This window comes from Marmota flaviventris, chromosome 3, assembly GCF_047511675.1.
Source record: "Marmota flaviventris isolate mMarFla1 chromosome 3, mMarFla1.hap1, whole genome shotgun sequence".
In the NCBI taxonomy this organism is placed as follows: domain Eukaryota; kingdom Metazoa; phylum Chordata; class Mammalia; order Rodentia; family Sciuridae; genus Marmota; species Marmota flaviventris.
In genome coordinates, this window is record NC_092500.1 from 85379737 (window position 1) to 85400057 (window position 20321).

Sequence of the window (20321 nt, forward strand, 5' to 3'; positions counted from 1 at the left end):
CACCAGGAAAATAAGAAATTATTTTGAAACAATAATCATTAAAAGTTTTTGGAAATGAAACAAAGTGCATACAGCAAATGAAGAAATATTTATTTAAGAAAATCTATTAAAACTTGATAAAAAACTGAAAGTCTGTGATATTTGAATCTCAGCCCAGACTCTCTTGGCTCCCTCCAAGCTCAACAAAGTAGAAATGCCACTCCAGAATGGTACAGTCAGGAGCACAGGGCTGTGTCCCACTCTGCCCAGCTCCTAGTTGGAGGGTTATCATCTTGGTAAGGACAAAATGTAAGTGTTTCTCATCCTGCCCCGGTTATGTTTGGCTGAGGCTTAGTTTCAGGTGTGAATGAAAACTTGGAGCTCTTCTTTCTGCCTTGCTTCCACTCATGGGATGTCACCTTTATGTTGGGCATGGCACCACTGAGAACATTGGGACTTCAGTTAGCTGATACAGTGGGGAATTTCCATGCCGAGAAGACCTGGGGCTTCTGTATACCTAACCACTGAATACTCAGCTCCTGTAGTGGAGGAGCCACTCAGAGAAGGACACCATTGTCCCTGCTTTTAGCATCAGTGCCACAGTTCAGAGACCGCTTGGGCCAGTTGGGGGGTAAGCAGACTATAGAACAGAGTGCCAATTTCCTTACTAATGGAGGGGACTGCCTTTATTTTAAGCAATATAGAGAGCTTCATGTCTAAAGTTACTCTTAAAAAGAGTGGAAAGATGAAAGGTAATTGGGAGGCAATTGAGAGATTCTTTGGAAATATAGGCCAGGTTGCAGGCAAATAGTTTTATAAAGAAAAATGGGGAAAGAGACAGCTAGGAAGAGCCTTCCTGGGCTTAGAACAAATCTTAAAAATAGATCTGAGGAATTATTTCTTCCAAGGAGCCAAAATTTGATGGAATTAGTCCAGGAAGCAATTTTTACTCCCCAAACATTGCTGTAAACAATAGTGATTAGCCCCAAATTAGTAGAGGTTAGTAGCTAAATGTTTTGTAAAAAATATTTTGAGATGAATGAAAATTAAGACACAACATCACAAAACTTATAGGGTGTAACTAAAGGAGTCCTTAGTGGAAAATTTATAGCTATGAATTCCTACAGTAAAAGAGAATAAATCTCAAATCAAAACCTCAACTTCCACCTTAAGATACCAGGACAAGGAGATCAAGTTAAACCTAAAACATGCAGAGGAGGTCAATAATAAAGATTAAAGAGGGAATTAATTGAGATGAAGTACAGAAAAATATTATAAAAATGCATGAAAACAAAAGCTGGTTCTTTGAAAAGTTTAACAAAATTGAGAAAACTTAGCTAGACTGACCAAGAAGAAAAGAGAAAAAAACTAAAATTACTTGAATAACAAATGAAAGAGCAGGGCTGGGGCTGTAGATCAGTAGAAGAGCGCTGGCCTAGGACATCTGAGATACTGGGTTCCATCTTCAGCACCCCATAAAATAAATAAATAAAATAAAGGCATTATGTTCATCTATAACTACAAAAAATTAAAATAACAAAAAGAATGCTGTGCATGCTCAGGGAACAAATATCCCCTTTACTCTTAAAAAAAAGTGAAAGAGAGAACATTACTATCAACCTTGAATAAATAAAGGATAACTATAAACAATTGTATGAAAATAAATATTCTAGATAAAATGGATAAAGTTCTGGAAATAAATAAAAAGCTTACTCTGGTTACTGTGTTTAAAATTGCAAGTATGGGGACAAGAGTGATCACAGGGAGACCCATTAGCTATGCTGGACAAGAGGTGATAGTGGTTCTGTGAGGGTGGGGTCAGAGTCTGAGTATATTTGGAAGGTAGGGCCAGTGAGATGTGATAGATTGGATGTGAGAGGGAGTCAGAGATTGGATATTGAGGGCAGGTGGATATTTGAGTCTGGAATTTAGAAGGGTCCCTTTTTGCCCTCTACTGGCACTGTCTACCCTTCTTCCTTCTGTTTTGTGTCCCAGGAAGCTGACCTCCTATAATGTCTAGGGCACAAGGGGAGGAGCTATCTATGAGAGGGGCACAAAGTGCATAAGGACATCAGCTCATCTCTTGTTCTTTGGCTTTCCAGTGTTATATTCAATTAGTGAGAAATGCTGGTAGGAGATTCAAAGGAAGGAGGATTTGCTTCAAGCTGGTTCTACTCTTCCACTAAGAGTTATAGCCCATGTCAGTGGATACCTCTCTCTCTCTCTCTCTCTCTCTCTCTCTCTCTCTCTCTCTCTCTCTCTCTCTCTCTCCCCCTCTCCCTCTCCCTCTCCCTCTCTCCCTCCTTCCCACTATGCTCCCTTCCTCCATCCTAGTAACAACTGCTTCCTCCCTTCACTCATTTACCCTTCAGGGTTGGTGGAACAATAGCCTCCTTTATCAGCACTGGGCCACTGTCCTTTGTGGTCTCCCTGTATCCTGTAACTAGCCTTTTTATTAAACTGCCCTCAAATTGCCCAATTAAAATATGCCATCTGTTTCTTGCCAGAACTATGACTGATAGAAAACGAAGATCAGAAATGCAACTTTGGACTTACTGGGTCTGAGATATGAAAGGGGAGAGGAGAATAGACAGTTGGATGTTTGAGTCTGGAATTCAGAAGGGAGGCTTACAGATAGGCATTTGGTGCCATTAGCAGAAAGAAGATATTTAAAACCAGCAGACTGATGGGATCACTGAGGGAATGGAAAGAAGAAAAAGAAAAGGAAAAAGACTGAGGTCTGAGGGTTAGTTAGCCTCTCTTATGCTAAGGAGTTGGACAGATGTTGTAGGAGTCAACTGAGGAAAGCATATGCAGGAGGGAGAGTGATCTACTGTGTCAAGTGCTGCCACAGAGATTAGGCACAGGCAGAAATAAGAACTGACCACTGAATTTAACAATATCAGGTCATTGTTGACCTTAGCAAGAGCACTTTCAGTGGAGAGAGGTAAAAAGCCTATTTATGGTGAGTTTAAAAGAGAATGAGACCTGGAGAAGGCAATTTTAAGTAAGTCTTGAATTGTGCTACAGATGAACAATATGTGGGCAGTGGCTGGGGAGGAAAGAGATACTTTGCCTTTGTGTGTACTTATTTTTGTTTTATTAATATATTAGAGAGAAATAGCAGTGTGTTTGTATACTAATAGACTTGACTCAATAGGAAGAAAAGAATAATAATGCAAGTGAAAAATGGGAGAATCACTGCAGGATGCCCAAGGTACAAGGAGAGAGATGTCTGAGATATAAGCAGAGTACAGATGCTTCATCCATATAACCAGCAGGAAGGTAGAATGTGAAGAATCAGAATTTCTCTTGTAATTGTAGTTTTTCAGTAAATTAAGAAGCAAAGTGGTCATCTGGGGGTGGCTGGGAGATGTTGGAAATTTAAGAAGTTGTGAAAACATTAGGGATGTTGGGAAATGTAGTCTGAATGCTGGCAGTATCAAGGGACCATGTAAATGAAGTTCATTATCATGAATTTAATGTGGTAACCTGTTCAGAAAGAAGGATATAGATGTGGAATAAGTAGATAATTTGTTCAAAGAGGAGTTGGGGTTTTACTAAGCAAGTATGACAAAGCCATAAACTCTCTCAACTTCTGTTTTCTTTTTTGTAAAATGAAGATAATAATACCATGAGGATTGATATGTGCATTAAACAACAATTACATGCTTATTGCAGTGTCTGGTTCATAGTATATGCAGAATAAATTTCTGCTAGAATTATTGTTAATAGAACATCTATTTGGGCTATGAAAAATTCCAAAATGCAAATCACATTTATAGCTAACAAATGTTTCCATTGCCTAATTGCATTTCCTTTCAACTTACCACTTGGGGACCTAGTGACTACATCTATGGTATCTTTGACTCAAATCATTTCTGTTCTACTGGGCATCAGCCTGTAAAATGTATCTCAAGAGAGTCATTTGTGTATCTCTGCAATGCTTCAATTCCATTGTAGAACAACATTTGGAAAACCCAGTCTGGTTAGTTTGGGAGAGACTTCTAACACTTGATCTTTTTGCTAAATTCTTGGCAAATAGCCTTAAGGCAAATAAGAATTGAGTTGCTTGGATTAGTAAAACTTTGAAGTTATTCCTTTGTTTTTAACATTAGTACTCTAAAAATGTAAATTCCATGCAAGAACAGATAGCTTGTATGTCTACACTACTTTTCAAACATCATTTATTTTATTCTGGACATTGATTATACTTGATTAAGTGTTCTATATCAAATTACTTTGTCTATATTACTTCAAAGACTGCTTTGAAAAAATCTGTTATCCACTGGTACATTCTTGAAGAGAATGATATTATCTTGGCTGAGACTTTCCTTTTTCATTTGTTTCAGGAAAATTTGTACTCAATTGTGGAAGCATTTTTTTTTATTATGGCTGCTTTAAATCTTTACCATGCAATTCCAACATCTGATTCATGTTGAGTTGTCAATTGATTGTCTTTTCTCATTCAAATTGTGATTTTCTCAGTTCTTAGCATGAAAGGTGATTTTCAATTGTATTCTGAACAATTTGTCTATTATGTTAGGAGACTGAGTCCTATTTAAATCTCATTAATTTAGCAGGCAATCACACTATGTAGGTTTAGCACATGGATCTTGGCCAACTGTTACCTGTTGTGCATCCAATAGCAGTTTAATTTTCTGGAGATATGGCTATTTTTTGTTTGTTTGTTTTAGTTCATCTTGTACTGCAGATTCTCAGTGATCTCTGCTGGTGCCTGAGGGGGTGAAGAGATTTTCCCCAGCCAGGCTGCTGGATCTCTCTTGATATGGGACAGCCATAGCGGGATTTTACTTACTGGTGTTCCCAAAATGTCCCCATATCTCTAGACATGGAAGGGCAGTCTTGAGCCTATGGGGACAAAGAGCTTTCACAAGTCAGAATGCATGCTGCAGAGGGGTCCCTCTGGTGGGTTTCACTCTTCCACCACCACCCGGATGTCTCTAGGCTGCAAATGCAATTTTAAAATGTAAGTTACTTTCCCTTTTCTACAAAATTAAATTCATAATTAATATTAAGAAGCCTGACAGTATCATTAAATACATAAACAACAGAAAGTAACTTAGTGTTTTTATTTAAAAATTTTCACTCACAGAAAAGTTGGATGAATGACACTGTACACTCATACATCCTTATCTAGATTCACTTTCTGCAAAGCTGGCAGATAAAATATAGGATTCCTTGTTATTTCATATAAATAACAAGTATTATTTAAGTATGAATATGTATGTAATATTTTGGGCAGACTTATGTTGAAAAATTATTTGTTGTCTCTCTGAAGTTCAAATTTAACTGAGCATCCTGTTTTTATTTGGGAAATCTGACAGCACTAACTTAACCATTAACATCTGGCCTCACTTTTTCCAATCTTTTCTCTCTATATATTTTTCCTTTGCCAAACCATCTGGGTAACATTTAAAAAACATAATTCCAAGCAGGTTTTATATGTGTATATGAAGCTTTTTTTTTCCGTTGGCATTTGAAACTACATTTTCCATTTGTTATTATATAGCACTCTTTCCTCACCCTTGTCTGGACGCTAGGCTAGTTCTAAGAGCACACCCAAAATATAATTACAGAACACTTCAACTCTTGTCAGAAAAGCAGATTCTTTTAAAAATAAAGCAACACTCAAGTGGCCTCTGAGCATGGTCCTTCTAGAATTTATACTTACACCTTTTGAAGCTAAAGGCAAGCATTTTGTGAAAATTCCTGTATTAACTAAGCAGCTGTTATTGTTTGGTTCTTGTAGATATTCTAGATTTATTTCATTTCTTTAGTATGCGAAATCATGCCCAAATTCTTTCTTATTTAGAGATATCAGTATTGGTAGATAGTATAATGGAATGGTTAAGATCCCCAGTCCAGGAGCCAGATAGTCATGTATTGAAATTCTGTCCTCCATCATCATGGATGGTCCAAGGAAGCTATTTAAATTCTGTATGAATCATTTTTCTCATCTGTAAGATGGAGTGAAATGTCCACCTTATGCATTTGTTGCAAGGTATAGGAGAGCACCATGCATGGCACACAGTAAATTAATAATTATCACGTTTCTCTTTATCATAATTTATCAGAATTTTGTCAAAACTAATTTTATATTATGTGTTCCCTATCTTTCCCTGGAAATAATGGCCACACTTTTTTTTTTTTCAAAGACTTCTAAACCATAGTGAATGCTAACAACTGTCTTGTTTTTACATAGCTAAATAAGTCAAATATGAAAACAGATGAGGTCTCAGTTGTATTCTTAGACATTCCACCCACACAGACATGAGTCAGGGACCACCAACTAGATAGAAGAATAGCAGAAAAAAATTAACTCCATCAAAACCCACATGATGTATATTTACATGTGTGTATGTGCACATGCACACACATGCACTAGGGATGAGAAAATGCTAAAACATTTAAAAGTTTATGTGCAGTGTATAGAAAATGATTTTTCCTTCACAGTCCATATTAGTCAGGTATATTTATTGTATTGATAGATCTAGTTTGGGCCATCAGACCTTTAAGAGTGTGGAGAAATTGAAACAGATTCAGGAAAGAGAATCACAAATATGCAAATGTTATGTGGAAAAAAAAATTAAATTGAAAGAAGGTCTAGGATGATTTGGTTTGTTTTCAAGAATAAGAATGGATTTTCATGAAGATTCTCATCAACTATCTCTGTGTCCACAAAGGGAAAAGATTACATTAAAACAATGTTTTTGCTTTGACTAAAGCAGAACTTCTAGAAAACTTCATGGCAAAATTGTAAACTGGACTTCTGAGTTAAGGTATGGAATTGTAATGGAGGAGTTTTGCCTTAAAGCTTTCTAGATAATCACCAGCCCTGGCCATTTGCAACTTGGCATCTTCCTGAAAACCAAGGGACTGTACAAAATGAATGCCAAAATTTCTTTCCAGCCTTGAAATATAACTAAAAAATAACAAGAGGCTGCATACGGGAGATATGTTGCACAATTTAGAATCTGCTGAACGAGTATTGAAGAGACGGGTCAGACACAATGGAGAGGCGAGTATTTTGGCATGCTCTGGCAGTCTCACTGAGCACAACATGAGACCCATCAATCAGCTTCTAACAGACAATTCCAGGTCAGCCAGACTGACAAGATTTTTAGTGCTGATTACATTGGATTTGCATTTGCTATTATGAAAGAAGACAAGCCACAATTTCTTAGGACATAAATCAGTGTGCGTGCCTTGACCAATTACTAGTGAAGCAAACAACAACAACAAAAAGTTGTCATTAAATTAACAATTCCCAGTATGGATGGGAATGTCTCCCTTATTAAATTCAGAGTGGATTCATTGTAGGAACAATTTTGGTGTGGCGGTGCTCACTTATTATAGATTACTGACTTTCAGTGCTTGGCTGCCAAAATACTTTGGCTCATTCTCAAGGACCAGCAATTGCATAAATTTTTCCTTTCCTCACACTCCATGGCCATTAACCACATCTCTAGGTGTCTTTTCTTCTCATGTTAAAACTATTACTTTGTCTCCAGGCCCCTTAGCATTTCTGTGTACTATTTTTTTCCTGAATTATATTAACAATGGTTCATAGTCATGTATTGATTTTTTTTTTTCCTGGTACTTGGGATTGAACCCAGCGGCTGCCTACCACTGAGTCACATCCATGTATTGATTCTTTTGATCCTCCCTAGGTTGTATGCCTTTGTCCCTTTTCTTGGCTTCTATATTTTCCTGACCTATTCACAACCTCAGATTCCCATCTTCTACAGTTCCATATTTCTCATTTCATTCACACATGGACTGGCACAGACATTTGTAAATGAAATATTTATATTTTAATCAATGTGTATCGACACTGAGCAGATCTGAAGGGCTCTCCTAACTGCATGAACAAAACCAAACAATAGTAATGAGGTCAATCAAAACAAAAAGAAAACACAATAAGGCAGAACTTTATCTCCCTCATTCATTGTTCCTACAATGAATCCACTCTGAGGTCGGCAAGTGGAAATCTCAGGACAGTAAGGAAGCCGCAGTGTTAACGGGTCTGGAACTCCTTCTGTCCAGCCACTCGGCCCTTCTTAGCACACGACCTCCTGGTCTGGTGGGTTGTCCTGGCTTCAGCCATCAATCACATCCACACTCCAGGAAGCAGGGTGGAGGCTGAGAAGGCAGGGCAGGCTCACTTCCTTCTAGACTATTTCCTAGAAATCCCACAAAACATTTCTGGTTGATTTGCATTGGCCAGAATGTAAGTATGTGGACATGCCCAGCAGCAAGGGAAGTTGGGAAGTGCACTCTTTTATTCAAGGTGATGATAAGCCCTGCTAAACGTCAAAATCCTATTATCATAGAGCAAAGAATCACTGGATGATGGACAATGAGCAATCTCGATAACAGAGCCCGAATGCTGCTTTGGCAAGAAGAGGTTAAAGCCAGATTCAGAGATTTAAACTGTCAGCATGATGTGGACATTTCCCTTTGGTAACTGTGTACCAGGGGCTGTTTAAAGTGCTTTATCATAAAATCCTCAAGAAAATCTGGGAAGATGTTGTCATTATTATGTTTTAAGGTTGAGGAGTCCCATTTTGTACATGATAAGACTGAAATACACAGGAGACAAAAAGAAAAAAAAAATACCCAAGCCACACAGTTAGTTCATAGTAAAGCTGGTAGTTGACTCATAATCAGATCCCTGGATGTGTACTCTGAACCATACTGCTATGTTGCCAGAGGATCATTGCCTTGCTAAGAATTTTTCATCATAGACCATGGCAGAACCCTTACAAATTCTGTAGTGTTGCTTCTATTATTTTTTGGTACTGGGGATTGAACTGAGGGGCACTCAACCACTGAGCCACATCTCTAGCCCTATTTTTATTTTATTTAGAGACAGGGTCTCATTGAGTTGCTTAGTGCCTCACTTTTGCTCAGGCTGGCTTTGAACTCATGATCCTCCTGTCTCAGCCTCCGAGATGCTGAGATTACAGGCGGGTGCCACTATATCTGGCTGTTGCCTCTATTTTGATATCACACACACACACACACACACACACACACACAAAGAGTCCCTATATGTAAAAAAAATAATATCTCTGCCTTCACTTGGACATGAAGGCAATTTTCAGAGTTGCTATGAATCCTTACAATTATCTAATGGTTACATCCTGCTTCTACTTCATCTTTCATTTGTCAAGTGTGGCCTTTATTTTTCTGCTTACTGGAAATGTGGAACTGTGTGAAGTTTATTTTAATTAAGTCCAGTGGCTGCAGCACATTCATTCTTTCAAAGCACTTTGTTCTTATAGCTACATAGGACAGTTGAGATCCATCCATGATTCAAGATAGTGCTGTCAGTCCATTTAGTGAGGAAATGGCCATGTCATTGTGAAGGCTTGTCAGCTCAGGCCCAGGACTGATGACAAGCTCATTGTAGAAAACAAGATTAAAAGGATTTAGGGGATTGATTTCAGTCTAGAGAAAGATGTTCTATTGTTTTGATTGCACAGGGAAAAAAAATCAAAATTTTAGCCATTTGACAGTGACAGATGTTTGGCAAATTGGAAAATACACCTTAGTTCACTGTGTGTCAAATTAATGGAATGCTATCTTAAGGGAAAACTAATTTCAAAACTATCTGTGGTTTTTTTTAAAATTCATAGTTTTTTCAAACACAAATATTGTATTACTTTCATAAGAAATCAAAACCTTCTTGTCAAGGGTCCACTGTATAAATACATCATGTCTGTTGATGTGATAAATAGTCTTCTTTTGAAATAAATTATGAAGGGTAGAGAAGATTTAATGCTTATGGAATTCATTATTATTTCAGACTGTTCTGAGGAGGGATTTTCATAGCTCTTTGTTTCCATAAATCATGTTATAGTTTTCCAGAAAGAACTGAAAGAAAACCAAATAAGGATAGAGGGAGCTTTTAAAAATGTTTATTATTGGAATTGTCAAAATATTAAAAGAGTAGAGCTAAAACTATTATGATCTCCCACGTAACCACAACTCAGCTTTGAGAGATACCAACACATGTCTGGTCTTGTTTTTATCTCCACATCTACCCTCATACTACTTCCTTTCAACATACTGGATTATTTTGAAATAAATATCAAATACCATCTCACTTATCTGTACATATAGTCAGTCCTCAGTACTACAAAGAGGGGTTCCAGGACCCTGGTGACTATTTAAATCCACCACTGATCAAGTCCTTTATATACAACGGTATGGTATTGGTATATAACCTATGCACATCTTCCTATATAGATTAAATGTCTCTAGATTAAGTATAATACCTAACAGAATGTAAATGTTATGTAAATAGTTATCACACTGTATTTTCTAGGAAACAATGACAGGGACTGAAGTCTGGCTGTGTTTACTTTAGATTCAATTCTTTCCCTTTTTTTTTTGCTCTTTTTTTTATTGGTTGTTCAAAGCATTACAAAGCTCTTGACATATCATATTTCATACATTAGATTCAAGTGGGTTATGAACTCCCATTTTTACCCCAAATACAGATTGCAGAATCACATCGGTTACACATCCACATTTTTACATGATGCTATATTAATAGAATTCTTTCCCCTTGTATTATCACTGTGGCGAGTTGAGTCCACAGATGGGTAGCCCATACATATGGAGAACTGACTTTACCTCATTTTGAACATGAGCAAACTATAGATTCTTTGTTGTGTTTCTTAAACATATTCCCAAACAAGTCTTGCTTGGAGGAAAAAAAAAGTGGTATTGTGAATTTGATATATTTATTTACTCTCTTTTTCTCTCTTCTTTTAAAAAGTTAGTACACTTAGAACCCGGCAGTTTCACGTGTTATATTTAGTTGTTATGTCTTGTGTTTCCAGTTTTTTGTTTTTTTTTTCATATATAGGCTTATTTTTCTTCCATTTGATTTGCAATTGATTTACTAAGAAAAGTCCTTTCAGGGTATTTCACATTGTGGATCTTGCTGATGTGTATTCATATGATGTCATCATATTCTTCAGACCCTGGTATTCATGCAAATTGACCAGACTCAAGTTTGATTTTTTTTTTCCCCAAGAATATTTTATTCAGGGTTTTGTGTACTTTCTGTTGTATCACATCTGGAAGAACATCTTGCTAAGTTGTCTCTTTTTTTGTGATGCCAAAATTGATCAATTTTTGTTAGGTTATGTCAACCAGATCTTTCCCTTATAAAGTTCCTCATCAGTTTTTTGCCTAACAATTTTAGTAGCTCTTTATGATAACCACCTAAATCAGCTATTGCATTGAAGATTTCAAAATTGAGATAGTTCAATTCTGTAATTTCCTTTTCTTTTATTAGCTGGAATTCTTGTATAAAGATGCAAGGGCTTTCCTACATTACTTCTGGTTGCCTTGAAGTGCCCTTTGTCAGGAGAGACATAGAAATGCTTGATTCTTCCTTTATCATTTTTCAAAATAATGAGCTTATTCCTTAAGGCACTTTCTAAATGAGTATTACAAATAAATGATTCTTAATTTTAATACATCTAATATGTTGCAGGTATTCTGTTGTTATTCCTTTCCAAATTGTTCAAATTGGAAATTTTTATGTCCCTGATTGCACAGTGAGAGCATCTTCAGGTTAGCTCCTTCTCGGGGCTTTCTGGGGCAGCAAGATACTCCATGCTCACTTTTTTCTTCCTCTAGATCTTCAGGATTCTTTCTGTGGAGAATGGTATTTAGGACCCCCAGTCTGGTTGATGAGCATTGTTTCTAGACATTTTCAGTGTTAAAAGCTAAATCCTTGAGTTTGTATTTCTAATACAAGTGTGGTTACAGAATTTTTACTTATTCAGTTTATATTTATATTTTTTTCCTTTTCATCATATAATCTTGGTTTCTAAATGAGAAATTATTTACTTTATCTTATAATATTATCTCAATGAAAATATCTTAATACTACTATTATGATCACTGCAAAGACTTTCTTATATTTCTTTTGTCCTAGGATATATTCCACTAAGGAAATACAACAATTTGCTATTTAAAATTCACTTTGATAGAGGGAAGGAAACAGGGGGAGGGAGGAGGGAAGGAAAAACAGAATTACTAGGGACTGAATTAGAGCAAATTTTATTCCATGCTTGTATATTATGTATAGCTAAAATGAACTAATCAAAAATAAATAAAAGTCATTTTGAAATAATCCTTCTTTGGGTAGTTAAGGCACCAACTCAAAAATAGTTAGGTTTATTATTTTCTTTTAACTTTCTCATTTTAGAGATTGTTTTTTAAGTTTTGATTTTTTGAATGATCTACATTTATTTCCAGAATAAAATCTACAAGATATTTTAAAAATCTAACTTTCACCTCTACCCTCTTCCCCAATTTCTACTAACATAAAAGGAAACATTAGTTTTAGTTTTTGGTTTATTTTGGCATTTTGAAAATAAGCAAGTGTGTGTGTGTGTGTGTGTGTGTGTGTGTGTACGCGCAGGTGCGCGTGCAGAAGCCTGTATGCGTGCGTATACACATGCATGTGTTTGTAGTGTCCCTCTTAGCCGTGAGATGGGATAGTATACACATACTTAACACATTGTTTTTCTCATTTAACAATATATTTGAGACCATAGCTGCATAGTGTTCATTTTAGTAGCATGATCTTAGCTTATTTAAATTACCCACAATTGATGGGCATTTGGATTCTTCCTAGTTTTGATTTGCTATTGCACAACTGCTACAATAAACAGCTTTCATCACCAATTAAACTATATTTGACTAATTTTTTGATCGAAACATTTAGATTATTTGAGATTTTTCCTTTCATAAACAAAAATGTTGGAAACATTCTTGCACATGCAACTTTGGTTATCGTAAGAGTATTTTATTTGTGCTATATACATAATATAAAGCTAATCAATTTGAAGGCATTCTGGACTTATTGATTAAGCTGAATGAGTCTTGAAAAAATATCAGGAAAATATATTCATATTTTTAGAAAACATGCACATATCAATATATTAATAAATTTCAAGACCAACAAAGTGAAGATGCTTTTCTACCAAATAGGTCTGTGTTTATATTTTGCTTAAAGGAAAGTTTCTTTCAACAGAAGGTTTTTCCAAGTAAATGCTGAACAAAATCAGAGGATGAGAATAAAAGAAGAAGGTATACTGTTTATTGAGGTACTACCATACTCAAATTAGTCAAACAGACAGCAAAGGTTAATTGAAAGCTCGCTATGTAGCAAACTTCTGGTCTAGGATCTGGGTATAGTTTTTCATAAAACATATGACATCCTTTTCACGAGGAACTTATTTTCTAGTGGGAAGACATATGGGGGAAGACTCATTCCATAAACACATGTAGAAACATATACAAGTTGAGTATATCTTCTCTGAACTTCTTGGGCCAGAAGTGTTGAATTTCAGATTCTTTTGGATTTTGGAATATTTGTATATATATAGTGATGTATCTTGGGGGGTGGGACACAGTTTAAATATGAAATTCATCTATTTTTCATATATACATTATACATATCACCCCAAATAATATTATACTATACCTTATTAATATGGTGTATGAAACAGTTTCATAGGGTGGAATTTTCATGGGGGTGGTCTCACTGCACTTGGAAAAAGTTTCAGATTTGGGAGCATTTTAGATTTAAGATTAAGGAAGCACAACCTGAAGTGCATTTTAGGAAACTAATCAAGTTTGGAAAAAAAAATCCTTGGGAAGGGAAAGGGGGTTGGATTCATTGTCTAAGTGGAATATTTAACTTTAGATAGAAATGTGGGTTGATGGTTTGGGGATGGGGAAATATTACTGCATCTGATTTCCCCAGTGGGCATGCAGTGGTGGTGAGGGGCTACCCAGAGATTGAAGCAATTGACTTGGGAAATAGAAAAAGAGTTACCAGGGGAATATAGTTAATATTATCTTTGGTACTTTACTTATGAGATGTTATTTAACATAAAATGCCTTTCAACACCCTCTGCTAAAGAAATTTTGCTACTTATGATCTGGCCCTAGGACTAAAAACATTTTTCCACCCACACTAAACTGACCAAAACAAGAATTAATCCTAGACTTGATTGGAAAGCCTTAGATTGCAATGCTAGATTGGCATGTCACCTCTGACATAGACATAGAATGGACTTGAACAATCTGCTTCCTGTTCCTAGGCATTCTGAATTAGAAAATTAAGATAATGAGGCAATTAGAAGAAGCCAGTGCAGAAATTGAAAGAGTGCAATCAGAGGTGCCAGTATATCGAGATGGGGCCATGACCAGCTAAAGTAGGAGGAAGCTAAAACTGTCTTCCAGAAAGAACAGAATGGTATGTAGAAAGAGGGAGAGAGGGAATATCAGTGGGACAGGATTCTTATAGCTGTCTCATTCCGTGAAACATTGCAGCCTCCTCCAATCAGCACATTTCCTTTGAGCAAGTCACATGTACATTCTCTCCTCTTTGCTAATTGCACACTAATTTTTGTCTAGGAATATTCTTCTTCCCAAGGCCTGTGAACTTTGGATGGAGTTGACTCATGTGTCACTCCATTCTTGGAACTAATCCATTTTTGGTCCATTATCACTTTCTTAACCACAGTAATTAGTTCAGGGAAGGCTATCAAATGTAATCGGAGTCAATAAAATTCAATTGAGGGGGGATTTGTTGGAACATTTGAGAAAGAGACCATTAGTTGTAATTTTTGAGAAGATATAATAATAGCTATTTTGCTACCATGAGAAGAGAGCTAAGAACTGAATCAAACAAAGATAAAAGCAGTAATGATGGAGAAAGCAAGTCCAAATCAGGATGCTCTTGTCTGACCCCCTGAATTTGCTTAGGCCTGATGCTAAAGGATACAAACTAAACAGAGTATGGAAAGCATAGGTCTCATTTAGAATCTTAAGAAACACAGATGCTCTTGACTAGAAAAATAATGTATGAGTGGCAATGATAGAGATCTATATTCTGAATCCAAAAAAAAAAAAAAATAAAATTGATGTAAATTCAACTGGAACCTTATCTCTGAAATTCTTCTTTTCATGAATTTTTTAGCATTTCAGATTTTCTGTATCTTCCAGTTGCCTCCAAAATACTCCTGCTGATTCTTTTGTTTTCCTCCAGAGTCTTTTGTTTTCCTCTTTGTTGGCAAAAAGATGAGAAGATCAAAGTTATTCCTTGGCTTCTGAAACTTTATCCCTATAACTGCAGGTATAAAATCCTCTGCCTCCTCACCTAATGGCGTTGAGTAGCTTACTTCTCCACTTACTGCACCTTTCTTATTTGCAAAGAAGGATACCCCAGAGGTGACCTCTAAGGAAAGAGCAGAAATCATGTGGTGCTCCTGCTCCCATCTGCACTACCCACCCAGTCCAGCCTAACCTAGGAATCGCTCTGCCTGTGTGTTGTCTTAGAAAACTCTCATGTTTGTCTTATCTGCTTTGAGATTTCTCAAAGCCCTGAATTCTGTGATACCTTGATGAATATCTCAACATCTTTACCTTCATGTCCTAGAAATCAGCTTCTACTCATGGATAATTGGTAGCAATCAGAAAAGAAATTTAATCTGAAGACCTTAAAGTTTTGTCTCAAAGCTTAATATCAGGGAATGGGTTTTATAAATTCTGACAGGTTCTACCATTAAGTATTGCTGAAACAAGGAAATGATGCCATTCAGTAAATAGTTTGCCAAATATTCTTTTCTTAAGGACCTTACAATTTGAAACAAGGACTAGAGTGACTGCACAACTGACTCAGTCTTAAAATACAAGTCAACTATGGCTGCTCTTAATACTGAAACAATAACCAAAACCAGCAACTTCTATTCCCTCATGATTATTCCCATAGCCACCAGTCTGGTCCAGGCCCTTATTACTTTGTTCCTAGAGCATTGCCAAAGGCTATAATTTGCCTTTCTTATTAATTTGTTTCACTTGCTTCACCACACACAACACAGTACAACACAAATGCTCAGACTGGCTTTGCCGGGTCAATAAATAGGTTGTCACAGCATCTCTCAGGTAGAAACCCAAGCTCCATGTGTCATCATCTCCATGAACTTCTGTGACTTGGTCCATGCCTGCTTGCAATGTCTCTATATGAGCTTTCTGCTTAGATCATTAAATCCTACAGTCAGAAGGTATTTATGGGGTAGGGTAGTTATTCTGTAGTAGGGTCTGTGCTATGCCATATGAGTAATACCAGGGCTTGATGTCCCGGAGCTAATATTCAATTGGAGAAGCCAGACAAGTAAAGAGATAAGATACACTGGAATGAGTTGTTCCACAGTGGGGACCCCAAGACAGTGACAACTCACCCAGTTCTAGAGACCAGAACAAGGCTCTCTTGAACAGATGGCACCACCACTTCAGCCATTGGCACTACTTACATGAAACACCGTTCATTTGCCCAGCTCAAATGCAGTATGTGAAATCCTTCCTCCAACACTGAGTTAGTACACGTGGTCTCCCCTTCTGCTTCTGAGCTACTCTAGAATTAATTAAGTAATGTGTTTATTCATTCCTTCAACAATATATATATATTGTACTTGGGGGATATTTTCTATGTTTCTGCAACCTCTCTCCCCACCATAACACCCCCCGCTTGTTTTTGGTGATTATGGAGTGTTATCTCTTAATATCAGGCAGGTAAACAAAGTTCTAGTTTCTTACAGTATATGTAGTTTATCAAGAGCATGAACATATCCTGCTTCCCTAATCAGAAGTCACCTCTGATGGCCACGTAAAAGCACTGGACCAACTCTGAAGGATTTGGAGGTGAGGAGAATATATATATATGTGTTCTCCTCACCTCATAATAGGAAATATATATATTTCCTATTATGAACCAAGACTAGTCCCTAAGACCCAGCAGTGAATTGTTAAGTCCCTGCACTCTGAAACTTACATTCAGATGTAATGAGGCAGTAAATATCAAATAAACAAAGTATATTATGTGTTAGGTGGTAGTATATCCTCTGGAGAAGAATAAAACAGGGTAAGTAATAGCAGGCAATGCTATTATGGATAGGGAGAAGGTTCAGGTGACATTTGACCCGAAATGCAAAAAGTGTGGAGGGCTAAAAGAAAAATTTCCAAGCTGAGGGAACATCAAGTGCAGAGATCATGAGACCAAGAGAGTGTTTGGGGTCATAAGCGTAGCGCTGACTGGGTATCACTCATTTGATTTCTCATGGGATATCACCTTGGTTCACTACTGACTTTTCATGTGGGTTTGAGCTGTTCCTCCCAAAAATGTTTTCAGGTAATTGAAGCCAAGGACTTTAATTTCACTCTCTTCAAGACGTTGTTGCCATTCTCCTCACCTACAAATCCCTCAGAGTTAGTCCAGTGCTTTTACGAGGCCATCAGAGGTGTCTGTTGATTAGAGAAGAAGGATATGTTCATGCTCTTGACATAAAGAACTTTCTTTACCTGCCTGATATTAAGACATAACACTCCATAACCACCAAGAAAAAAGGGTTTGTGGTGGGGGGAGAGGTTGCAGAAACACAGAAAATATTCCCAGAGTACTAATTTCAGGAGCCTGAAGGTCTATTTTTTTTTTTTTGGCAAGAATGAACATTTTTTTAAACTGTGTTTCTGCAGATTTCAATGGAGTAGGGGTCCCTGGAAACAAGATGGGATAGATGCCTCCAAAAAAAAGTGATTTAGTGAATTGCAGTCTGTGGGTTGATTAAGTATTGATCAGAGCCCAGCCTTGGTCTGAAACAACCTCAGAACTACCTTGTGAATAGGCCATAAAGCAACAGAATTGTCACTGATTTAACTGGCAGTCTCATTGGGAATGCTGTGAAATCCTTAAGAATAAGTTCAGAAAGTTTGAAAATTTGCTGAAATGCTAAGCTTTTTAAAGATCGACACTCCAAACATCACTAAGGTAAATACAATTTTAACTAATGAACAAATGGCTTTGAAAATACTGGATTCACTATTATTGAGGCTTGGGAGGTATCTGACTCAGATTTCATGGGGACTTCTTTAGGATAAGTGTAGGATGCAAATTTTTAGTTGCCAAATTTGAATAGATATCATTGTAGAGCAGCAGTGTAGTCTATGGACTATCCCTGTGGATCCTGTGACATCAAATGATTTTCCTAATGCTGCTAAGATGTTATTCTCTATTTACAGTGTAACATCTGCACTGATGGTACAAAGAAAGCAAGGTGGATAAAAAGGCTGGTGTTGGAACAGGAATGGGGGCAGCACTAGCTGCTGAGTGCTTCATGGTCATGTGCTTACTGTAAGAAAAAGGTGCAAGTCTTACTTAACCCATGAAGTCCCAAATTTTCAGTTCTTCAATATTTCAATGAAATTGATACAAGTGCATTAAAGTGGGTTGAAAATCATAATCTAGAACTTATATATTTCCTTTACATATATTTTCATATATGATATAAACAAAAACTCTTCAGGATCCTCAGTCATTTTTGGAACGTAAAGTGTCCTGAGCTCAAAATATGTGAGAATTAGTGCTGTGCAGGATTAATAATTAATATATAATGAATATCTGTGTATTGTTTTGGATTCTTCAGAGAAACAGAACCAATATATTGTGTATATGTGTGTGTATACACACATAAAAATACATATATATACACACAAAATATATGTGTATATATACATATATATGTAAGTTCTATGAACTATATAAAAATATAATAAAATAGTTTATAATGTAACAAATATAAACATCTATTTATACATATTTTACACATATATGTAAAATATAAAATACATTTATGTATGTAAAGATATATTAAATAAATAAGGAATTGGCTCATGCAGGTATGGGAGCCAAGACGTCCCAAGATCTGCAGTCAGCAGGCTGGAGACCCAGAAGAGCTGAAGAGCTGATGGTATAAATTTGAGTTTGAGTCTGAGGCTAAAGGCTGGAGAAGACCAATGTCCCAGCCAGAAAACAGGTAGAGAAAGAATTCTCTTATTCTGTCTTTTTTCTATTCAGGCCTTCAACAGATTAAATGAGGCCCACCAACATTGAAGAGGGTAATCTGCTTTACTTAATCTGCTGATTCAAATGTTAGTTTCATCCAGAAACAGCCTCACAGAAAAAGAATCATGTATGGCTCTATGTCTGGGTGTTCAAGTTGACCTATAAAATTAACCATCACAAGCAGCCAAACAAAACGAGTTCACTTTCCCTTGTTCCCATGAATGAATACATAGATAAGAGGAATCCTTATATGCATGGATAAATGGTTAGGTAGGTACTTTTTCCTTGCTTCAGACCTGGGGATTATGAGGTTAATTGCAAGCTTAGTTTATATGAAAGATACCTGTAAGCTTGTATTCCCGTTTATTCTTTCTTACCTCTTCTTCTTTCCCATTCCTTCTACCCGCAAAGCAGCTCTTGTGATGTTTTCTGAGTATCCTTTCTTTCTCTTCTGGTATATGTACTTGTAAAACATGCATATGGTTTTATGTTGCATATATTTCAATTTACATAAATAGTATTGTGATATATAGAATTTCCCCATTTTTCATCTTAGCGTTGTTAAGATCTATCTTCATTACATCATGCTAATAAGAAAGACTGTAAAGACAACTTACTTGATTGATGTGCATTTTTCTCATCACACTTATGCAGCTAGGGATTTGATGGTAGCATTAGAACATTTTACTTTTTAATATGACAAATATGAAAAAACATCTTTAAGCTATAAAATTTATACCGCCTACTCCAAAATTACTTTACCATTTCTTCTCAAAGCTCATGTCATCATACAGCTTTTATCGGTGATCTCTGTGTGCTGCATAGGTTTTTGCACTGTGAAAGTTTTCAAGAAACAAGAGCCAGATCACGGGGCTTCAGAAACCTTGCCTTCACAATGGGGATCATGGGCAAATTGCTTAATTCAAGTCTCAATCTTATTCTGTAAAGTAGGGTTAAAAATAGTACCTCCTTTACAGCACTGACATGAGGATTCAAATGAATTTATATTGAAAAATGCCTGGCACATAGGAAGTATTACACTGATGTTTCTGAAATGAAATGAAGGAACAGAACCTGCCATTTGAGAACATTGACTTGTTCCTGGAAACCAGAGTCTACTTTTTCCCTCAAGAGCACTTCTTCCCTTCATCTTCCTGAGAAAATGTTTCGATACTAAAGTGTCACAATGGGGATGGATAGAAATAGTAGCATTTTACTCTGTTATTTTAAGATCTTCATAGTTACTTAGAATATTTTAAAATTTTATATTAAATATCCTAATTGTTAGAATTCTCTGTATATGAATCAGGAATAGAGATTCACAGGTCCAAAAGAATCGTGTGCTATGTAGACTAAGAAAATAAAAGGACTGTGCACT

General features: G+C 36.5%; 1 protein-coding gene across 11 annotated transcripts in view; it reads left to right on the forward strand.

Moving 5' to 3' along the window:
• The window catches only part of Lmntd1 (lamin tail domain containing 1), a 383372-nt gene that overhangs the window by 196980 nt on the left and 166071 nt on the right, over positions 1 to 20321 (forward strand). Inside the window, exon 1 of one of the 11 annotated variants that reach the window (XM_071610061.1) lies at positions 18874 to 18914. The exons of the other annotated variants lie outside the window; for them this stretch is intronic. The gene's annotated coding sequence lies outside the window, so the exon portion shown is untranslated. Of the gene's footprint in view, positions 1 to 18873; positions 18915 to 20321 lie in introns of those variants that run through there. 11 annotated transcript variants of the gene reach the window in all.